Here is a 19,904-nt window from a genome sequence, read left to right as displayed (position 1 = left end):
GATCCCACATGCAGAAGCTAAAAGTTGACATGCCACAACTACAGATTCTGCGTGCTACAACTAAGACCCAGGGCAGCCAAATATATTCAGTAAATAAATATGTTTTTTTAAAAAGTCAAGTCCTCATCACATTCTTCCTTGGTCATTGATAGATAAAGCTGCCTCTGTAGTCCTCTCCGCCTCCCACCACTGCCTGACTTGCATGAAGACCACCGACCTGATCCTTTCAACAATTCTCAACAGTGCTTCTGATACTGGGATCAGAAATGTTAGCTGGTCACTGAACCTCTGGAAGGCGTGAAGATGCTTAGGAAACCTGGGCAGAAAAGGAGAGTCAAGGTGGGGAAGGGGTGCTTAGATTTGCACTCAGAAAAGTGCAGACATTTGAGGAGAAGTTGATCAGTGAGGTTGCTGAAAAAAAGAGGAACCATAGAAGTGGAAGGAAAACCATGAAAAATCAAGCCCCAGTGAAGTGAAGGGAAAAGACGCTTTCCGAGGACTGCCCTGGTGGTCCAGTGGCTAAGATTCCTTGCTCCCAATACAGTGGGGGGTGGGTTTGATCCCTAGTCAGGGAACTAGATCCTGCAACTAAAGATCCCACATGTTGCAAGGAAGATGGAAGATCCCACGTGCCGAAACTAAGACCTGGCGCAGCCAAACAAATAAATATTAAAAAACAAAAACAAGATGCTCTGCAGAAGGTGTGAGAGGTCCACCCTGGCCACACGTCTCTCCTTCCTGCCTTCCTCACTTTCCTGTCCCCACATTCATCCCTGGAATTCACTTCCTTTGAGCATTCTCGAAGCCCTTGCCCCTCTCATCCTCTGAAGTACGCACCTGGTCAAACTCCAGCCATCTGCCTTCTCCAAGCCAGCTGAACAACGTAGCGGGAGGAAACTGCCCAGTCAGCCCGGCAGGGTCAACCCGAACCAGAGAAATCACAGACCTCAAGGGGGCGCACGATGTTCTCTCTGTGTCTCTGGCGAGCTGGCTTTCTGTCCCATTGCAATTGGACCTGTTCCCTTTCAGGCCCCCCGCCCACCCAGCCCTCTCATCCAGCTGGTGGCCACGTCCCTCACTTCCCTGTGCAGACTGAAGCCATCATTTGGGAACCTCTTCATTGCCCAGTACCAGAGCACAAGCCCCTGCAACTTCCCGTTCATTACCAGTCCCCCAACCCCTGGGTTCCATCCTGTTCTTTTTTCTCTTTTACCTTCTTTTCTTCCTTCATCATTCCTCTTCTGTTACTTCTACTGCTCCTCCTTCTAATTCTTCTCCCCCACCTTCTCCCCTCTTCCTGCACAATCTTGCCCCACACCAGCTGCTGCAATCCTTTCTAAAAGGAAAATGGGACCCCTCCACTTTTGGTGGGAAGAAGGGTGTGGACAGATTTAGCTACTACTCTCTTGCCTAAAGGTGTTTCGCTGGTGACTGTTTAAAGTAAAGAATCTGTAGTAAAGGCAACTTCTTTGCAGCCAGCAGTCTGAGAGGTGATGCTATGAGATCCCGTGAGCATCCTGCTTCCCACCAGCCTTCCCCCAGGGGTGTTGGTGTCTGATTCTGCCCTTCTCCTGGAAAAATGTTTCCCAGCAGTTGACCATGTCACAGATGACCGCAGCCTGGACTCAAGTGGTCGGTATGGAGATGGTGAAAAATGACGACTCTGACTAATTGTAATAAAATCCCTCCCTGTGTAACTAATGACTAAGTACGTGTCTCCTCTGCTCATTCTGTGAGGATGGGAGCCATGCTGATTTTGGTCACTGGGTCTTCAGTACCTAACAGGACCTTCTAGTAATAACGTAAAGGCACCAGGGATTCCCTGGTGGCTCAGTGGTAAAGAATCCACCTGCCAAGCAGGAGACACCAGTTCTATCCCTGAGTCGGGGAGATTCTGGAGAAGGAAATAGCAACCCACTCCAGTATTCTGGCCTGGCAAATTCCATGGACAGAGGAGCCTGGCGGGCTACAGTCCATGGGGTAGCAAACAGTCGGATACAGCTTAAACAGACTTTCATTTTCTTTTTTTTCCACCAGTGTAGTAGGCCCTTCACATTCACTCCCCAGGTGAACGAGGGTTTGCTGCTATGCCCACTGGATCCACGAGGAACCTGAGGGACAGAGAGGAGACTAATTTGCTCAAGACGCAGAGCCAGTAGGTGGCAGAGCTGGGGTATGAACCTGGAGGCCTCATTCCAGAGCCTGCTCTCAATGTCATGTTCTCTGACTTCAGAAAGAAGCTGCAGTGCCACTGTGGTGGAAAACAGTATGGAGGGTCCTCAGAAAACTAAAGCTAGAATTGCCGTATGACCTCTCCTGGGCATATATTTGGAGAAAGCCATAATTTTAAAAAAGGGCACCCTAATGCTCATAGCAGCACTATTTACAATAGCTAAGACAAGTAAGCAATCTAAATATCCACTGACAAATGAATGGATAAAGAAGATGGGGTAAATATACGCAATGAGATATTCAGTTCAGTTCAGTCGTTCAGTCGTGTCCGACTGTTTGTGATCCCATGAATCGCAGCACGCCAGGCCTCCCTGTCCATCACCATCTCCTGGAGTTCACTCAGATTCACGTCCATCGAGTCAGTGATGCCATCCAGCCATCTCATCCTCTGTCATCCCCTTCTCCTCCTGCCCCCAACCCCTCCCAGCATCAATCTTTTCCAATGATTCAACTCTTCGCATGAGATGGCCAAAGTACTGGAGTTTCAGCTTTAGCATCATTCCTTCCAAAGAAATCCCAGGGCTGATCTCCTTCAGAATGGACTGGTTGGATCTCCCTGCAGTCCAAGGGACTCTCAAGAGTCTTCTCCAACACCACAGTTCAAAAGCATCAATTCTTCGGCCCTCAGCCTTCTTCACAGTCCAACTCTCACATCCATACTCAGCCATAAAAAAAAGAACAAAATAATGCCATTTGTAGCACCATGGATGGATCTAGAGAGTATCTTATAAAAAAGTGAAGTAAGTCAGACAAAGACAAGTACCACATGATATCACTTTCATGTGGAATCTAAAATAGGACACTATGAACTTGTGAACCTATCCATGAAACAGAAAAAGACTCAGGGACATGGAGAAAGGCTTGTGGTTGCCAAGGGGAGGGGAGTGGGAAGGGAAGGCTGGGGAGTCTGGGGTTAGCAGATGCAAACTATTATATATAGACTGAATAAACAACAAGGTCCTACTGCATAGCACAGGGAACTGTGTTCAATATCTTGAGATAACTCATAATGAAAAAACAATATGAAAAGAATGTATAAATGATGGAACCATTTTGCTGTATAGCAGAAACTAACATTGTGAATCAACTTATTCTTCAATAGAAAAGAAGAAATCCTTTAAGATTGTAATGACATTCTCCTAAAAAAAAAAAAAAAAGAAGCTGCCGTTAAAATCTATTGAATGAGTTAAGACTGTGGGGTGGGGAGTTGTGGTGAGGGATTTAGGAATGTGTTACAGGTTATCTCAGCTCCCTCTACTTAAACTTCCTTAGGGATGGATTTTTTTTTTTTCTTTCAAACATGAGAAGGGTCCAGCCTTCACAAGATGGGTTTTCTGAGCACAAGTAGCACCAGCCCAGCCTGGCAGATGGGTCCATGCTCTGTCTCGCCATATCTGTTTGAGACACAAGGCTCCAGGATTCCAAAGTGCAGCTTTTTCCATGAAGGAACTAAAATCCAAGTGTGTTCTATGTCTGAAGCCACCCAGGCGCCCATGTTTCCTAACAGGAAAATCCAGGCTCACAAATATCATCTCTTCCTTACCTAAGTCTTTGCAGTTTCTCTGAGTGGAGTCCAGAAAAGAAGAAACGATGTAAAAAAAATAATTTGCCAACTTTGCACAGGTGATATGGGTGGCTTCTTCTCTCATTTCTACTAGAACTTCTCACCTCATTTCCTGACATTGAACAAGATCATTGTTGCTGCTGCTAAGTCGCTTCAGTCGTGTCTGACTCTGTGCGACCCCATAGACGGCAGCCCATCAGGCTCCCCCGTCCCTGGGATTCTCCAGGCAAGAACACTGGAGTGGGGTGCCATTGCCTTCTCCGAGATCATAGTCCCTCTGAAATCCATGCCATTGTTCTTAACTTCAGTGATAAAAGTAGTTCTCAGCTAATCCATGGCCTCAGTTCCAAAGCTGTTACTCTTTGGCCATGTCGCTCTTTCCTTCTTAAAATGTTAACATCGTATCCCTGGAAAAGGCATGTTTTGTTATTATTTGTAGCAAGCTGTGAGCTGGATTTGGAATAAGTTTCAAGAGGAATTGTTGAAGGAAAGATAAGAGAGAATTTTGGATTTCCTTTGTCTTTCAATGAATACTAGAATATTCATTGAGAATGCGCACATGTTTATCCTAGTGTTCAGCCTCTCCTCTGTATCAGCTAGCTACAGCTGTGTAAGAAATCATCTTGAAATTTAGTGGCTTTAAAGAACAACTTTTTTTTTTTTTCTTATATGTTATCTGGGTCATCTGGACCCAGTTCTGCTAATCTGGGCCAGGTTCCACTGACCTTGGCTGAGCTCATTCATGAATCCGCCATCATCTTCTGGCAGGTTAACCAGAGGCTGGCTGGTTTCAAATGACTTCAGCTAGGATGACTCACTTCTTCTTTACCTTTCCCTCACATCCCTCCAGCAAGCTAGCCTAGGCATGTTCTCACAGCAAGGAGAGAGAAGAGAAATACTCAGAGCCTCTTAAGGCTTAATCTGCAATCTACTGATGAAAACAAGTTGTATGTTTCAGTTCAGGGGATAGGGGAAAAAACTCTGTCTCTTGATGGGAGGAGCTGCAAAAGCACACAGCAAAGGGCCTGGATACAGGAGGGATGAAGGGTAGCCTCAAAGTAGAGAAGAGTTTGCTGTTTTTGTTCAGTTACTCAGTTGTATCTGAATGTTTGTGACCCCAAGGACTGCAGCATGCCAGGCTTTCCCATCCTTCACTGTACTTTGCTCAAACTCATGTCTGTTGAGTCAGTGAGGCCATCCAATCATCTCATCCTCTGTCACCTTCTCCTGCCCTCAAACTTTCCCAGCATCGTGGTCTTTTCCATTGAGTCACTTCTATGCATCAAGTGGCCAAAGTATCGGAGTTTCAGCATCAGTCCTTCCAATGAATATTCAGGGTTGATTTCCTTGAGGATTGACTAGTTTGATCCTGTTGCTGTCCAAGGGTCTCTCAAGAGTCTTCTCCAGCACCACAGTTCGAAAGCACCAATTCTTCGGTGCTCAGCCTTCTTTATGGTTCAACTCTCACATCTCTTTGTGACCCGAGGGATGGCAGCACGCCAGGCTTCCCTGTCTTTCACTATCTCCTGGAATTTGCTCAAATTCATGTTCATTGAGTCAGTGATGCCACCTCTTCATCTCATCTCAGGACGCCATCTCATCCTCTGCCACCCACTTCTTTTGCCTTCAGTCTTTCCCAGCATCAAAGAAGAGTGGTCCCTTCCTATTTTTGCTTCTTTTCCCATTGGTCAGTGAAAGTTTGATTCCCGTTGTCCAGTTGCTTCATATGCCCCACGTTCCTGTTTTCTGATTTTAATCTTCACTTCTTTCTGTGGGTCCCTTTGATCTCTTTCAGGGCTGCTTTATCTCAAGTCCCCAACCCCACCTCCACCCGTTATCACTGATGAGGCCCCTCTTACTTTAGGATCAGGCTGATTCCTCCTTCCCTGCTTCTTGTTTATTTCTTCCATCTCCTGTGAGGAAGTGTTTCTTCTCCATCAATCCACCCCTCCCACTTTCTTAGCCCACCCCCCAGGCGGTCACCCTTCTGCCTCCCTGTGGGTCAGTCCTCCTGTCTCTAGAAGCCTCCACCCTGGTCCAGGTGTCACCATTATCTCTTGTCTTAGACTCACAACAACCATATGTATGGCGGTGGTGAGTGGTTGGGCATCCCCCGTGGCTCAGTGGTAAAGAATCCACCTGCAATGTAAGAGTCATGGCAGATACAGGTTCGATCCCTGGGTTGGGAAGATCCCCTGGAGGAGGGCATGGCAAACCACTGTAGTCTTCTTGCCTAGAGAATCCCATGGACAGAGGAGCTTGGTGGACTACAGTCCATGGGGTCACAAAGGGTCGGACTAAAGAGACTTAGAAGGCAGCACGGTGAGCAGCAGTGTCTGGGTATTCATCTTGGTTCTGCTGTGAACTAGCTGGGTGACCGAAGGGGACTGACTTTACCTCTCTGTGCCTCAGTTTCCTTCTGCTGTAGACTGAATGTTTATGTTCCCCCTTCGTCCCACAGATCTATATCTTGAAACCTAATCTCCAGTGTGATGTTGTACGGAGACAGGGCCTTTGGGAAGTGATTAAGTCATGACAGTGGGGATTCTCATGAATAAAGTAAATTCCCTTAGAAAAGAGACCCCAGAGGGTGCTCTTACTCCTTCTGCCCTGTGGGCCCGAGGCAGGAAGGTGGCTGTTTGTGAGCCAGGGAGTAGGACTTCACCAGCCACTGAATCAGCCAGCACCTTGATCTTGGATTTCCCAGCCTCCAAAACTATAAGAAAAAAAAAAAATCTGTTGTTTATAAGCTACCTGGTCTATGGTCTTCTGTTACATCATCCTAGACAGACTTAAGACACGTCTTCTATGATACCTTGCTCACTTCTGTGACTTTCCTGGTGGTCCAGTGGTTAAAAAAACTCCTTGCTGCCACTGCAGGGGGCGCAGATTTGATCCCTGATCTGGGAAATAAGATCTTGCATACAGCGTGACCAAAAAAAAAAAAAAAGAATGAATCACTTCTCTAGATTAGTGATAAAACTATCTGCTTACCTGGGTGTTTGTTGTAAGGATCTGAAAAGCAACCTCGTCTAAAGAGCTGCAGCATTGGCGCTGCCCTGGTCCTGGAAATTGACAGAGCTGAATGGCCCTGACTGACTCCACCTGATGTGCTGGGTCTGTGCTTGGTACATCACCGGTCCTCCCAGGGAGCCTAGGGCTTAGTTTCATTTTCCCCACGAGACAACTGAGGCTCAGACCGCCTCAGGGTCACAGTTACCCAAGGTCACGGTTACCGAATGACTGACATAGATTTAAACTGAGATCCATCTGTTGCCTGAATTTCCTTCTCTGACTGTGAGCACCAGCTTCTCCCTGGTCTTCGAGATTTCCCGCTGACCCCTCCATCTCTGCTCCCCAGTCAGCCAACGGGAGGCAAAGAAGGGGTAAAGCGGATCAGATGCCTTCCTTCCTAAGATTTTTCGGTGACATGACTCAGTCCATTGCACAATCCAGGATGGGACCCTGAACTTGGGGAAAACATGGCTATAAAGGGTGTTATTGAAGTGAGGCGAGAGATCTGAATTTGTGGATTAAACAATTGTACTGTTGTATCAGTGTTACATTTCCTGATGTTGATGACTGTCCTGGGGCTTCTGAAGAGAATGTCTTTGTTCTGTAGCTCCATGCTGAAGTATTTATAGGGACCAAGGGACAGGATGTTTGCCACTGACTCTCAAATACTCAGAAAAGAGATAAAACACATGTGGCAAAATATTATTGACGGACAAACCTAGGAAAGAGGAGTTCTTTTTACTCTTCTTGCTTGTCTTCCGTTGTTTGATCTTATATCTGGTGAAAAACATATCAGCAAAACAAACCATTCTTCCTGCTCCCAGTAGATACCCAAGAGACAGGAAAATCTATGTCCACACAAACCCTTATACACCAAGGTTCAAAGCAGAACTATTCACAGCAGCCGAAAAGCAGAAACAACCTAAACATCTGTCCACTGATGAATGGATAAACCAAAGGTGAAGTGAAAGTCTCTCAGCCGTGTCTGACTCTTTCTGACTCCATGGACTATACAGTCCATGGAATTCTCCAGGCCAGAATACTGGAGTAAATAGTCTTTCCCTTCTCCAGCAGATCTTCCCAACCCAGGGATCAAACCCAAGTCCTCCCGCATTGCAGGCACATTCTTTACCGGCTGAGCCACCAGGGAAGCCCAAGAATACTGGAGCGGGTAGCCTATCCCTTCTCCAGCGGATCTTTCTGACCCAGAAATCAAACCAGGGTCTCCTGTATTACAGGTGGATTCTTTACCAGCTGAGCTACCAGGGAAGCCCTAAACCAAAGGTGGTATATGCCAATAGTGGAATTTTTTTTTAATTGAAATAAACTTGATTTACAATGTTGTGTTAGTTTCAGATATACAGCAGGGATTTAGTTATATATGTGTGTATGAGGAGCCTGGCGGGCTACAGTCCATAGGGTGGCAAAGAGTCAGACATGACTGAAGCGACTTAGCACGCATGCACATATAGATAAGTGTATATATATATATATATATATATGTATTCTTTCCATTATAGTTTATTATATGGTATTTAATATAGTTCTCTGGGCCACACAGTAGGCCCTTGTTGTTTATCTATTTTATATATAGTAGTTTGTATCTGCTAATCCCAAACTCTTAATTTATCCCTCCCTGTCTTTTCCCTTTTGAGAGGGATGAGTTTGTTTTCTATGTCTGTGAATCTGTTTTGTAAATAAGGTCCTTTGTATCATATACTTTACACTCCACATATAAGTGACGTCATTTGCCATTTAAATGTCTCTGACTTATTCCACTTAGTATAATAATCTGTAGGTCCAACTATTTTGCTGCAAATGTCATTATTTAACTCTTTTTATAGCTAAGTACTATTCCACTGTGGGTTTCCCAGGTGGCTCAGCAGTAAAGATTCTGCCTGCTGATGCAGGAGAGGCAGAAGACATGGGTTCAATCCCTGGGTCAGGAAGATCCTCTGGAGGAGGAAATGGCAACCCACTCCAGTATTCTTGCCTGGGAAATCCCATGGACAGAGGAGCCTGGCTGGCTATAGTCCATGAGGTTGCAGAGTCGGACACAACTGAGCAACCGAGCATGCACACACTATTTCATTGTGTATATGTACCACACCTTCTTTATCCATTCATCTTTGGATGGACACTTAGGTTGCTTGTCAGTAGTGATGCTATGAACATGGGGGTACACATATCTTTTCAAATTAGAGTTTTTTCCAGATATAGGCCCAGGAGTAGGATTGCTGGATCATAAGGGAACTCTATTTTTAGTTTCTGTGTGTGTGTGTGTTTTTTTAGTTTTTTGAAGAACCTCCATACTGTTCTCCATAGTGGCCGCACCAGTTTATATTCCCACCAACAGTGTGTATGTGAGGGGGTTTCTTTCTCTCCACACCCTCTCGAGCATTTATTATTTGTAGACTTTTAATGATGGCCATTCTAACCGGCGTGAGGCGATACCTCAATGTAGGTTTGATTTGCATTTCTCTGATAATTTTTAGCGATGTTGAACATCTTTTCATGTGCTTGTTGGCCATCTGTATCTTCTTTGGAGAAATGCTATGTAGGTCTTCTGTCTATTTTTTGATAGGTTTGATTTTTTTGTTTTCAAGTTGTATGAGCTGTTTGTATATTTTGGAAATTAAGCCCTTGTCAGTTGCATCATTTACGAATATTTTCTCCCAATCCATGTTGTTGTTGTTTAGTTGCTAAGTCACGTCCAGCTCTTTTTCGACCCCATGGACTGTAATAGCTCACCAGGCTCCTCTGTCCATGGGATTTTCCAGGCAAGAATACCGAAGTAGGTTGCAGTTTCCTTCTCCACCCAATCCATAGGTTGTCTTTTTATTTTGCTTATGGTTTCCCTTGTTGTGCAAAAGCTTGTGAGTTTGATTAGGTCCCATTTGTTTATTTTGCTTTTATTTCTATTACCTTGGGAGACCCTGCAGTGGAATATTATTCCGCCATAGAAAGGAATGAAATTCTGACTCACGCTATAGCATACATGAACTTTGAAAACGTTATGCTGGGAATCCTCTGGTGGTCCAGTGGTTAGGACTCTGCACTCTGACTGCCAAGATTCCAGGTTCAATCCCTGGTCAGGGAACTAAGTTCCCATAAGCCATGAGGCGGAGCTAAAAAATAAAAAGAAACATAATGCAAAGTGAAAGAAGCCAGACACAGAGGCCACATGTGGCAGGATTTCATTTATACGAGAGGTCCAGAATGGACAAATTGGTAGAGACAGAAAACAGATTAGTGGTTGCTTAGGGTTGGTGGGGAGGGTGGGGGATAGGAAGGGACTGCTAATGATACAGGGTTTCTTGTTGGAATGATGGAAATGTTCTGGAACTAGATAGTGGTGATGGTCACGCAAGCCTGTGAATGCATATGCAATAAACCATGGAGCGGCTTCCCTGGTGGTCCAGTGGTTAAGAATCTGCCTTGCAAAGCAGGAGACATCGGTTCCATCCCTTGTCGGGGAAGATCCCACATGCCTCGGGGCAGCAAAACCCCTAGTGCCACAGCTGCTGAGCCTGCACCCTGGAGCCCATGTGCTTCGACTAGTGAAGCCCAGTGCCCTAGAGTTGGTGCTCCGAAAATAAAGAAGCTACTGCAGTGATAAGCCTGAGCACTGCAACCAGAGAGTAACCCATGCTTGCTGCAAGAGAAAAACCCTTGAAGCAACGAAGACCTGGTGCAGCCAAACACAAATAAATACTTTTTAAAAGTTCTTATTAAAAAAAAAAAAACAAAAACCTTGGAATGGATCACTTTAAACAAGTGAGTTTCATGGTATGTGAATTGCCTGGCAATTACAAGTAATAATGACAATGACAACAAACCCATCAGTGACTGGGTACGACCTCTGAGATCAAACTTGAAACCTCGGGTGTAAGGTCACTCAGTCCCTCAGCCTCATGCAGCTGAGCTCTCAGATGCCAGCAGCCTGACCAGCCTTCTTTCCCTATGTCTGCCACCTCTGGGCCTTTGCACCTGTTGCTCCCCTCCACCCTTGTCTAACTCCATTTATCTTGCAAGTCTTAGCTTACAATGGGCTCCCTTCAGGAAGGTGTCCCTTAATCTCCAGAGTGTAGGTCACCGGGTTCCCAAAGTAGCATTAGGGATGATTTCCAGGTGATTTATTGTAATGCATGTTGGGGAAAAAGTAACTGGACTTCATGAACTTTGTAGCTTGGTGTGAGCCTAAGGTAGCCCCAGGGAAACCCATCAGAGTAAGAAAAAAGACTTGAATGAAAGGACAAATTTTTAACAATTTATTTTACTGAAGTAGAGTTGGTTTAGCAATACTAATTTCTACTGTACAGCAAAGTGATTCAGTGATACGTATATAGACATTCTTTTTGTAAGAGTTTTAAAAAATAAGTTTATTTCTTAATTTTTGGCTGTGCTGGGTCGTGGTTGCTGCCAGGGCTTCTCTCTGGTTATGGGCTTCAGTAATTGTGGTTCCCTGGCTCTGGAACACAGGCTCAACAGTCGTGGCACATGGGCCCAGCTGCCCCAAGGTATGCGGGATCCTCCCAGGTCAGGGATGAAACCCGTGTCTTCTGGATCGGCAGGTGGACTCTTTACACCCCCAGGGACGCTCCTAGACGTTCTTTTTCAAGTTCTTTTTCACATTCATTTCCATTATGCTTTGTCATAGGATATTGCACATACTTTCCCGTGCTATACAGGAGAAGCTTGTTTATAAGAGGACAGATCTTTAAGATACAAACAACAGAGGCAGTACTCTGCAAAAACTGTGAAATAGCCCCTCAGGCATAATCAAAGTGGGGAACCCCCTGGGGGCTGGGTTCACTCCCATAGCAGCCATCAGACTAACACCTGTCAGGCTGGGAAACGGTTTGTTTCACACCTGTCTCCCCCGCGGCAGTTTGAGTCCCATGAAGGCAGGCAGGGCCTGTCTCCTCCCCACTGTATCCCAGCATTACTGGTGCAGGGCGGGGCTCACAGTAGCTGCTCAGAGAGGGTGTGCTGAATGAACACAGGTAATTCTGGAGTGTGGACTTTCACCCAAGGGCACTGAGGATCCCTGGGAGGGTTTCCATCCGAGGAGTGTCAAGGTTGATCTGTGCTTTAGGAATTCCAGGCTCCTGGGACTTCCCTGGTGGTCCAGTGGCTAAGACTCTCAGCTCCCAATGCAGGGACCTGGGTTTGATCCCTGGTTAGGGAACTAGATTCCATGTGTCCCAACTAAGACCTGGTGCAGCCAAATAAATAAATATTAAAAAAAAAAAAAAGAAATTCTAGGCTCCTTTTCTACTCTAGACCCACACTCCTCCCCATCCAGTCTCTTCTATCAGACCCCTCTTTATCCTTCTTCTCCTCCAGGAAGCCTTCCTGAACTGTAGGCTGTGTGGTGGAGTGCCTGCTCTGGGCTTCCCCCATATCAGCCCTGTCTACCCCCTGGGGGTGGGTCTGTATCCTCCAGAGACCTGTGAGATTTCCACGAGGTCCACCCTAGGCTCTCAGGAACCTTAGAGCAGGGACCTTGACTGGGTCTCACTCCACTGCCATCTCCCCAGATCTCCCTCAAGCCTTTCTCTCCACCAATCCCTCCCTAACTGTTTTTGGACATTGCCATGTGTATTTTTTAATTTAGTTTTTACTTTATATTGGGATGTAGCTGGTTTACAATGTTGTGTTCATTTCAAGTGTACAGCAAAGTGGTTCAGTTATACATATACATATATCCCTCCATTTTCAGATTCTTTAGGTTGGGTTTCCTAGGTGGTGCAAGTGGTTAACAAGCTGCCTGCCCATCAGGAGACATAAGAGATGGGGGTCCAGATCCCTGAGTTGGGAAGATGCCTTGGAGAAGGAAATGGTAACCCACTCCAGTACTCTTGCCTGGGAAATCCAATGGACAGAGGAGCCTGGTGGGGTCCATGGGGTCGCAAAGAGCTGGACACGACTGGAGCCACCGAGCATGCATATAAGTTATTACAGAATACTTTTATGTTTTTTTTAAATTATTTATTTATCTTTGAGTGCTGAATCTTCATTGCTGTGAGAGTTTTCTCTAGTTAAGGAGAGCAGATGTTACTCTCTAGTTGTGCACAGGTTTCTCATTGGGGTGGCTTCTCTTGCTGCTGAGCATGGGCTCTAGGCTTGAGAGCTCAGTGGTTGTGGCTCCCGGGTTCCAGAGCACAGGCTCAATAGTTTTGGCTCAGGGGCTTAGCTGCTCCAGGGCATGCAGGATCTTCCTGGATCAGGGATCGAACCCATGTCTCCTGCACTGGCAGGTAGATTTCTTACCACTGAGCAACTAGGGAACCCCTCATGTGTATTATTTTTTTAAATCATGTGTGCTTAACACCTCTGTTTTCTCATCATCTAAAAATTTTTTAAATTTGTGTATTATGAAATTGATTGTTGTCACCATTTAAAATGTATAATTCCGTGGCATTAAGCACATTCACAATATTGTACCATCACCACTATCTTTTTTTCTTTTTTTTTGACTCTGCTGGGTCTTAAGTTGCCACATGTGGGATCTAGTTCCTGGATCGAACCCAGATCCCCTGCATTGGAAGCATGGAGTCTTAACCACTGGACTACCAGGGAAGTCCCCCCTCACCCCAAAAGGAAACTCTGTGCCCATGTAGCCGTCACTCACCATTCCCCCCTCCCCACATCCCCTGACCTCTGCTCATCTGTTTTCTGTCTCTGTGGATTTGCTTCTTCTGGACAAATCATAAAAATGGGCTCATCCAATATGTGATCTTTCAGATCTAGCTTCTTCCACTCAGCCTTGTTTCCATGTTGCAGCATGGACCCATTCTCTTTTATGGGGATGAATAATTTCCCATCAGGTATACCACATTTTGTTGATTCCTTCATCCGTTGATGGACATTTGGGTTGTTTTCACCTCTGTGAAAACAGCAGTGACTACAGCTGCTGGGAACATTCATGTGCAAATTATGGTTTGAACGCCTGTTTTCACCTGTTCTGGGTATACGCATAGGCGTGACCCTGTGGTCATTCCAGGTGCAGCTGATGGAGGAAACAGAAAACTGTCGTCCATGCTGGCGGCCCCATTTTAGCCACTTCTCATTCCCCCACATCCTTCCTATCATTTGGTATTGTCCCTTTTTTTGATTATAGCCCTTCTGATGACGGTGAAGGGGCACCTCATTGTGGTTTTGACTTACATTTCTCTAATGACTAATACCCTCCCAGATGACACAGCGGTAAAGAACCCGCCTGCCAATGCAGGAGATATGGGTTCCATCCCTAAGTTGGAAAGATCCCCTGGAGTAGGAAATGGCAACCCACTCCAGTATTCTTGCCTAGGTAATTCCACAGACAGAGGAGCCTGGCGGGCTACAGCCCATGGGGCCACAGAGTCGGACAAGACTGAGCATATACACAATGACTAGTAACTTTGAGTATCTTTTTGTGTGCTTCTTGGTCATTATCTTTTGCAAACTGACCTTAGCTCCTGCTGCTGCTGCTAAGTCACTTAAATTGTGTCCGACTCTGTGTGACCCCATAGACGGCAGCCCACGAAGCTCCCCTGTCCCTGGGATTCTCCAGGCAAGAACACTGGAGTGGGTTGCCATTTCCTTTTCCAGTGCATGAAAGTGAAAAGTGAAAGTGAAGTCTCTCAGTCATGTCCAACCCTCAGCGACCCCATGGACTGCAGCCTACCAGGCTCCTCAGTCCATGGGATTTTCCAGGCAAGAGTACTGGAGTGGGGTGTCATTGCCTTCTTCGGACCTTAGCTCCTACCACCTCTCTAAAGCTATTTTCCCTGTATTCACCAATCCACTGGCTTATCTCTCTCTCTCTCTCTCTGTTAAAGGGCCCCACCTACCCCCCCTCCCCTTTATTTCTTTATTTTTTGGCTACACCATCCATGGCATATGGGATCTTAGTTCCCCAACCAGGGAATCGAACCTGTGCCTCCTGCATTGAGAATGTAGAGTTTTAACCACTGGACTGCCAGAGAAGTCCCTAGGTTTTAACTTAAAAAATATATATTTATGGTTTATTACATGATATTGAACATAACTAGGCTTCCCTTGTGGCTCGGCTGGTAAAGAATCCGCCTGCAATGCGGGAGATCTGGGTTTGATCCCTAGATTGGGAAGATCCCCTGGAGAAGGGAAAGGCTACCCACTCCAGTGTTCTGGCCTGGAGAATTCCACGGACTGTATAGTCCATGGGGTCACAAAGAGTCCGACAGGACTGAAAGACTTTCACTTCACTTCACTGAGTATAATTTCCTGTGCTATACAGTGGGAACTTGCTGCTTAGCCACAGGCTTAATTCCCATTTGTTCTGTCTCTTAGCAACTTTGCATACCTTCTTCTCTCTCCTGCCCTGATCTACCCATTCCTGGTCTTCCTCTTCTTTTTCTGGAGATAGATGTGTGACCTTGGGCGAGTTACATAACTTCTCTGTGCCTCGGTTTCTTCATCTGTGAAGTGAGACCGCTAAAACCATTTTGACCTCAGGGTTGTTGTAACAATTCAGTGAGTTAGAAGTGTGCCTCGCACATGGTAATCATTAGGGAAGTATTTAATGGTGAGAGAGGAGTAGGATGGCTTAGGGCAAAATGTTTCCTCGTGAAAGGTACTTTAAAAAATAAAAAAGATTGAGGAAGAAAAAATTAAATTAAATTACAAAGCTTGCCCTGATCTAGAATTTTAGGGGAAAAAAAAATCAGAAATTATTTTATTTCAAAAAAATCCACAACATTACTCAACCATAAAAAATAATGAAATAACGCTATTTACAGCAATATGGATGGACCTAGAGAGGATCATACTAAGCGAAGTAAGCCAAAGACAATGTCATATGATATCGCTTATACGTGGAATCAAAAAGAAAACAAACAAAACCCCAAACAAATGAACGTATTGACAAAACAGAAAGAGACAAAACAAACTTGTGGTTACCAAAGGGAAAGGAGGGGTAAGGATAAACTAGGAGTTTGGGGTTAACATATACACGATATAATATATAAAATAGATAATCAGCAGGGACCTACTGTATTGTACAGGGAACTATACTCAGTATTTTATAACAATCTTTAAGGGGACAGAATCTGAAAAAGAAGAAAAATATATATCAAGGCACTTTGCTGTACACATGAAACTTACACGAATTGTAAATCAGCTATATTCAATTTAAAAAAAATCACAAAACTCCTTTACAACAGAAAGCGTAGAAAATGGTTCACCGTCATTAAGAATCTGCATTAAGCTTTTTATGGCTTTTAAGACAATGCATCAAAAGACAAAGCAGTTTTTTAGGGGCAAGTGTAAAATATTCGTTAAAAGTATGAACAGTGGAGCAGAGCTGCCAGGGTCCAAATAGCTGTGACGCCAGACGTGGGCAGTTATATAATCTCTCTGTGACTCAGTTTCCATACTCGTAAAACGGGTTGCTGTTAGAAGGTGCGAGGATCTTTGGGGCATTCACCGAGTTTATCTGTGTATCTGGGCCGGCAGCGCCAGCTCCGATAGGCGCGTTCCTTAGAACTACAAGCTCTGCAAGTTTTCACTACGGGCCTGGGTGACTTTCCCAGACATGTAAACAATGTTTTACAAATCCTTTAGCGAACTTATACAGAGGAAGTCTTTACAAGTAAGATCCATAACAGGTCAAAACTCAGCTGCAGGAAATCGTTCTCATCCTCGCCTCCAGATCGCCGGGAACAGAGTAATAACAAACGTCAAAATCCGGACAACTCTCCCTTCTGCCGGTCAGTTCCGTCAGCCTCGCGTCGTTTACCAGAGGAGGCTGGCTTTCCTTCTTAAAGGGGCCTCTCCTAGTTTTGACTTCTCTTTCCTAAGAGGGCCTCCCCCACATCCTCCACTTAGCGTCTCTCAGGAAGGTGCCCCTCCCTCCCAGTCGGGATGTTAAATCCTGCAGTGATTACTAATAAATAAAAAAAACCCTTCATTGGATCCGGGTATCTCTTGGTCATTGAGTAGGTGAAGCAGCTCTTTCCTAACGCGTTCCCACTCCCCAATACCATTGTGGGATGCAAGGAACGCAGATTGGGGGTCCATGGCCTCTATAGCCTAGTCAAGAGTTTTCCTAGGGGCAGTTGCTTCGAGATATGAGATACGTGGGGAGAGTTCTCAGAATTTAATATTTTTGTTTACCCTGTATGTCTTTGAATAGGTGCTACAAGTTGCTAATTTTACAAAGGTCCAAAGTGATCTGCCTTCCACGCACCTCGCTCCTTCTCTCCACAGACAAATGCAGTTAGGAGTTTGTTTTTGCTTTCGAAAATATTCTGCGTGTTTAACAAGCAGAAGGTTATATTTTCTCACGCACCTTAAATTATTATACACTCTGCTTCCATTATTGCCTTTTTCCCTTAACTGAATTCATAGCTCAGTTCGTGTCAGTTCATGTATTACTTCCTCATTTTATGTTTATGTCCCACTACGGGCCACTCCGTGAGTGCTAAGTCTCTTCGGTAGTGTCCGACTCTTAACACTTGGGTGGGTTGCCATTTCCTTCTCCAGGGGATCTTCCCCACCTAGGGATCGAACCCGAGCCTCTTAGGTGTCTGGCATTAGGGGGCGGGTTCTTCACCACTAGCGCCACCTGGGAAGCTCACTACGGGCCAGATCACAGCTTATTTGAGTCCCCTAGCTTACTTGAGTCCCCTATCCATGGGCAGCTAGGTTGTTTCCGGGTTTGTTTTTCCTTATGCACTTTTATGGAAACAAAAACAATGCTCCCTACGCCCTTGCTTAGCATTTATCAAGAAGCCAAGGGAAGGCTCAAACTTGCCGGCCCCCGCTGCCCGCACCCGCCCAGGGCACTCCCGTCTCCAGTCTCCCGATGCTTCAGCGGCGCGTCCGGCGCGGCTTCTGCCTGGCTGAAGCTGTCAGGAGCCCGCAGGGGCCCTCTGGAGCCCCGCCCCGCAGCCGGCAGTCTGGCCGATTCAAATCCAGCCAATAGCAGTGTGTAAACAAACCCCGACCCCGCCCCACGGTGAATAACTCTCCCGGCCGGCGCGAAACCTATTTAGCTTGGCGGAGAATGGGGGCGGGACGAATACGTGACCCCGCCCCCAGCGTGAGCCAATGGGCGACTGGGCCCCGCCCCTCGCACTTGCCGCTCTGAGGACCCGAAGTCGGGCTGGGCTTGTATCTGCCTGATTCGCGGCCGCGCGTGGTCTTGCCGCTGCCGGTTAGGCAGCGTCTCTGGGAGCTAGGGCAGCGCTTTCCCGCTGTACGCGGCACGTTTAAAGGGCGCGGTCAGAGGGCGAAGGTCGCTCCGGAGTCAGTGCCCTCCGAGCCCTCCTATTTTTCCCCACCTGGCGGCTAGTATTCGGATCCCTGACGTTGGATTGACCGAGACGCAAGGTTTTTTGTTTTGTTCCTTCTTGTTATGGAATCTATACGCCTCCAGAAAAGTGCATAAATCTTAAGCGTGCCTATCAGCTGAGAACGAAAAACACCAGTGGAAACATCCTCCCAGATCAAAAAGCTACTTAAGTTGACCAAGTTTTAAACTTCGCAGCTGCGGGTGCGAGGGAGGAGCCGCGATGGGCATTGTTTTGGTTTTCAGAGGCACAAACCGCTTGTTTTTAAAAAAAAAGAAAGAAAGAAAGAAAAAGGAAAACCACGCCTCTCTGTAGAGAGATGGTAATCAGGCCAGACTCTGGTCAAGCTCCCGCTGAGTAGGAGCTGGACTGTGGGACGGGTAGGAGGTATAGGCAGTTAGAGATAAAGGGGATTAGGGTCTGGTTGAGAGGGGGGGAGTGGAGAACTTGAAATGTGAGGGGGTGGGACAGAAATGCGCTGGTACTGAGGGTGGGGGAGGGGAGCCTTCTGGGCTGGAGTGTTGGGAGAGCCTTCGGGACTTGGAGCCGGTGGACTAAAAGTGGACCTAGGCATCCTGGCCACTTGGAGAGGGCAAATTAGTTCTCCAATGTCCTGGACTTTTCCGTGGCAAATGAGTGTGTGTGGGGTGGAATGGGGGAGGCGGTTTCCAGCTGTTCTTTTCTGCTACACGAGTATAATTAAAACAGCCCTTAAACGAGATGAGGGGCCTGGAAACCCAAGCTCACGTTGGCTACAGGGATGTAGCATATTTGCTCACTGAGCAAAGTTGGGTGCATCTTTTCCAGTACTAATTTCTTACATCTGAATGCTGTTTTGTCCCTGTCCCATAAGAGCTTCTGCATGTCTTGTATCCATTTCATCCTCCCGGTGGTCTTCATAGTCTGGACTCTGGGAACAGACAGAGCTAGGTATGAATCCCCAGCTGTGTGACCTTGGTCCAGTTTCTTACCCTCTCTGGTTTCTCATTCACACACAAAAAATGAGAATTGAGGTTTAATTCTCTGGCTCAGGGGCTTGTCATTACGGTTGTGTTAACCATGTGTTTGGGAGAGATACACAGATGTGTGTAATGCATCAAAAAAATGAGATGGATTTGATGAATGAATAGAGGCACAGATGTGTGACACGGCAAGGAGAGGAACGTGCTGATTGTTGAATGTGCTCATGGTGGGTATTTTGGTGTTGCTGTTCTATTTCTTCAACTTTTCCATGTTTGAAAATGTTCATTAGAAAATGTTGGGGGAGATGAATTCTGGTATCTGACTCTACAGTCCCATTGTACAGGTGAGAACATGGAGGAGCTGCAGAAGTGGCTTGCCCCAGGTCCATCTGGTGACTTGGAGACAAACAGAACACCCAGGTGCACTGAATAAGTCCTTCCCCTGGATGGGCATCCCTGGGCCAAGTTGCTGAACCTCTCTGGGTCTCATCGCCAACTCCATTCTGAATCTGGAACTCCCAACTTGCATCTGAGCTGCAAAGTGAAGGTATGTGTCACTCCCCTGCAAAGGATAGCAGGTCTCTTTCCTTTTGGGCCCATGTTGACCCCTCCTCTGGCCTTGGATGTTTGACCTCCCAGGGCTTTGCCAGCCATGGCTAGACTGGGGGCTTCTTTCATACTCATGCCTATTCCTGGGGACCTGGTCCAAAGAGAATGTCTGTAGAAGGGTGGGCATTATCTCATGGTTTCATAGATCTTTCTGGAGCACTTACTAAGTGCCAGGTACTGTACTGGGGTGTGTGTGTTTGGGGG

The 19,904-nt window shown here is 46.3% G+C and overlaps 1 non-coding gene across 1 annotated transcript; it reads left to right on the top strand.

Moving 5' to 3' along the window:
• Positions 1-9,837: 9,837 nt before the first annotated feature.
• TRNAQ-CUG lies at positions 9,838-9,911 on the top strand. The gene has a single exon. It is a non-coding gene; the product is annotated as a tRNA-Gln (tRNA).
• Positions 9,912-19,904: the final 9,993 nt, after the last annotated feature.

The sequence above is a fragment of the Oryx dammah genome, unplaced genomic scaffold (genome assembly GCF_014754425.2).
Source record: "Oryx dammah isolate SB20612 unplaced genomic scaffold, SCBI_Odam_1.1 HiC_scaffold_13, whole genome shotgun sequence".
Lineage (NCBI taxonomy): Eukaryota > Metazoa > Chordata > Mammalia > Artiodactyla > Bovidae > Oryx > Oryx dammah.
The sequence above is the reverse complement of the archived record's forward strand: the minus strand, read 5'-3'. Positions and strand labels throughout refer to the sequence as shown.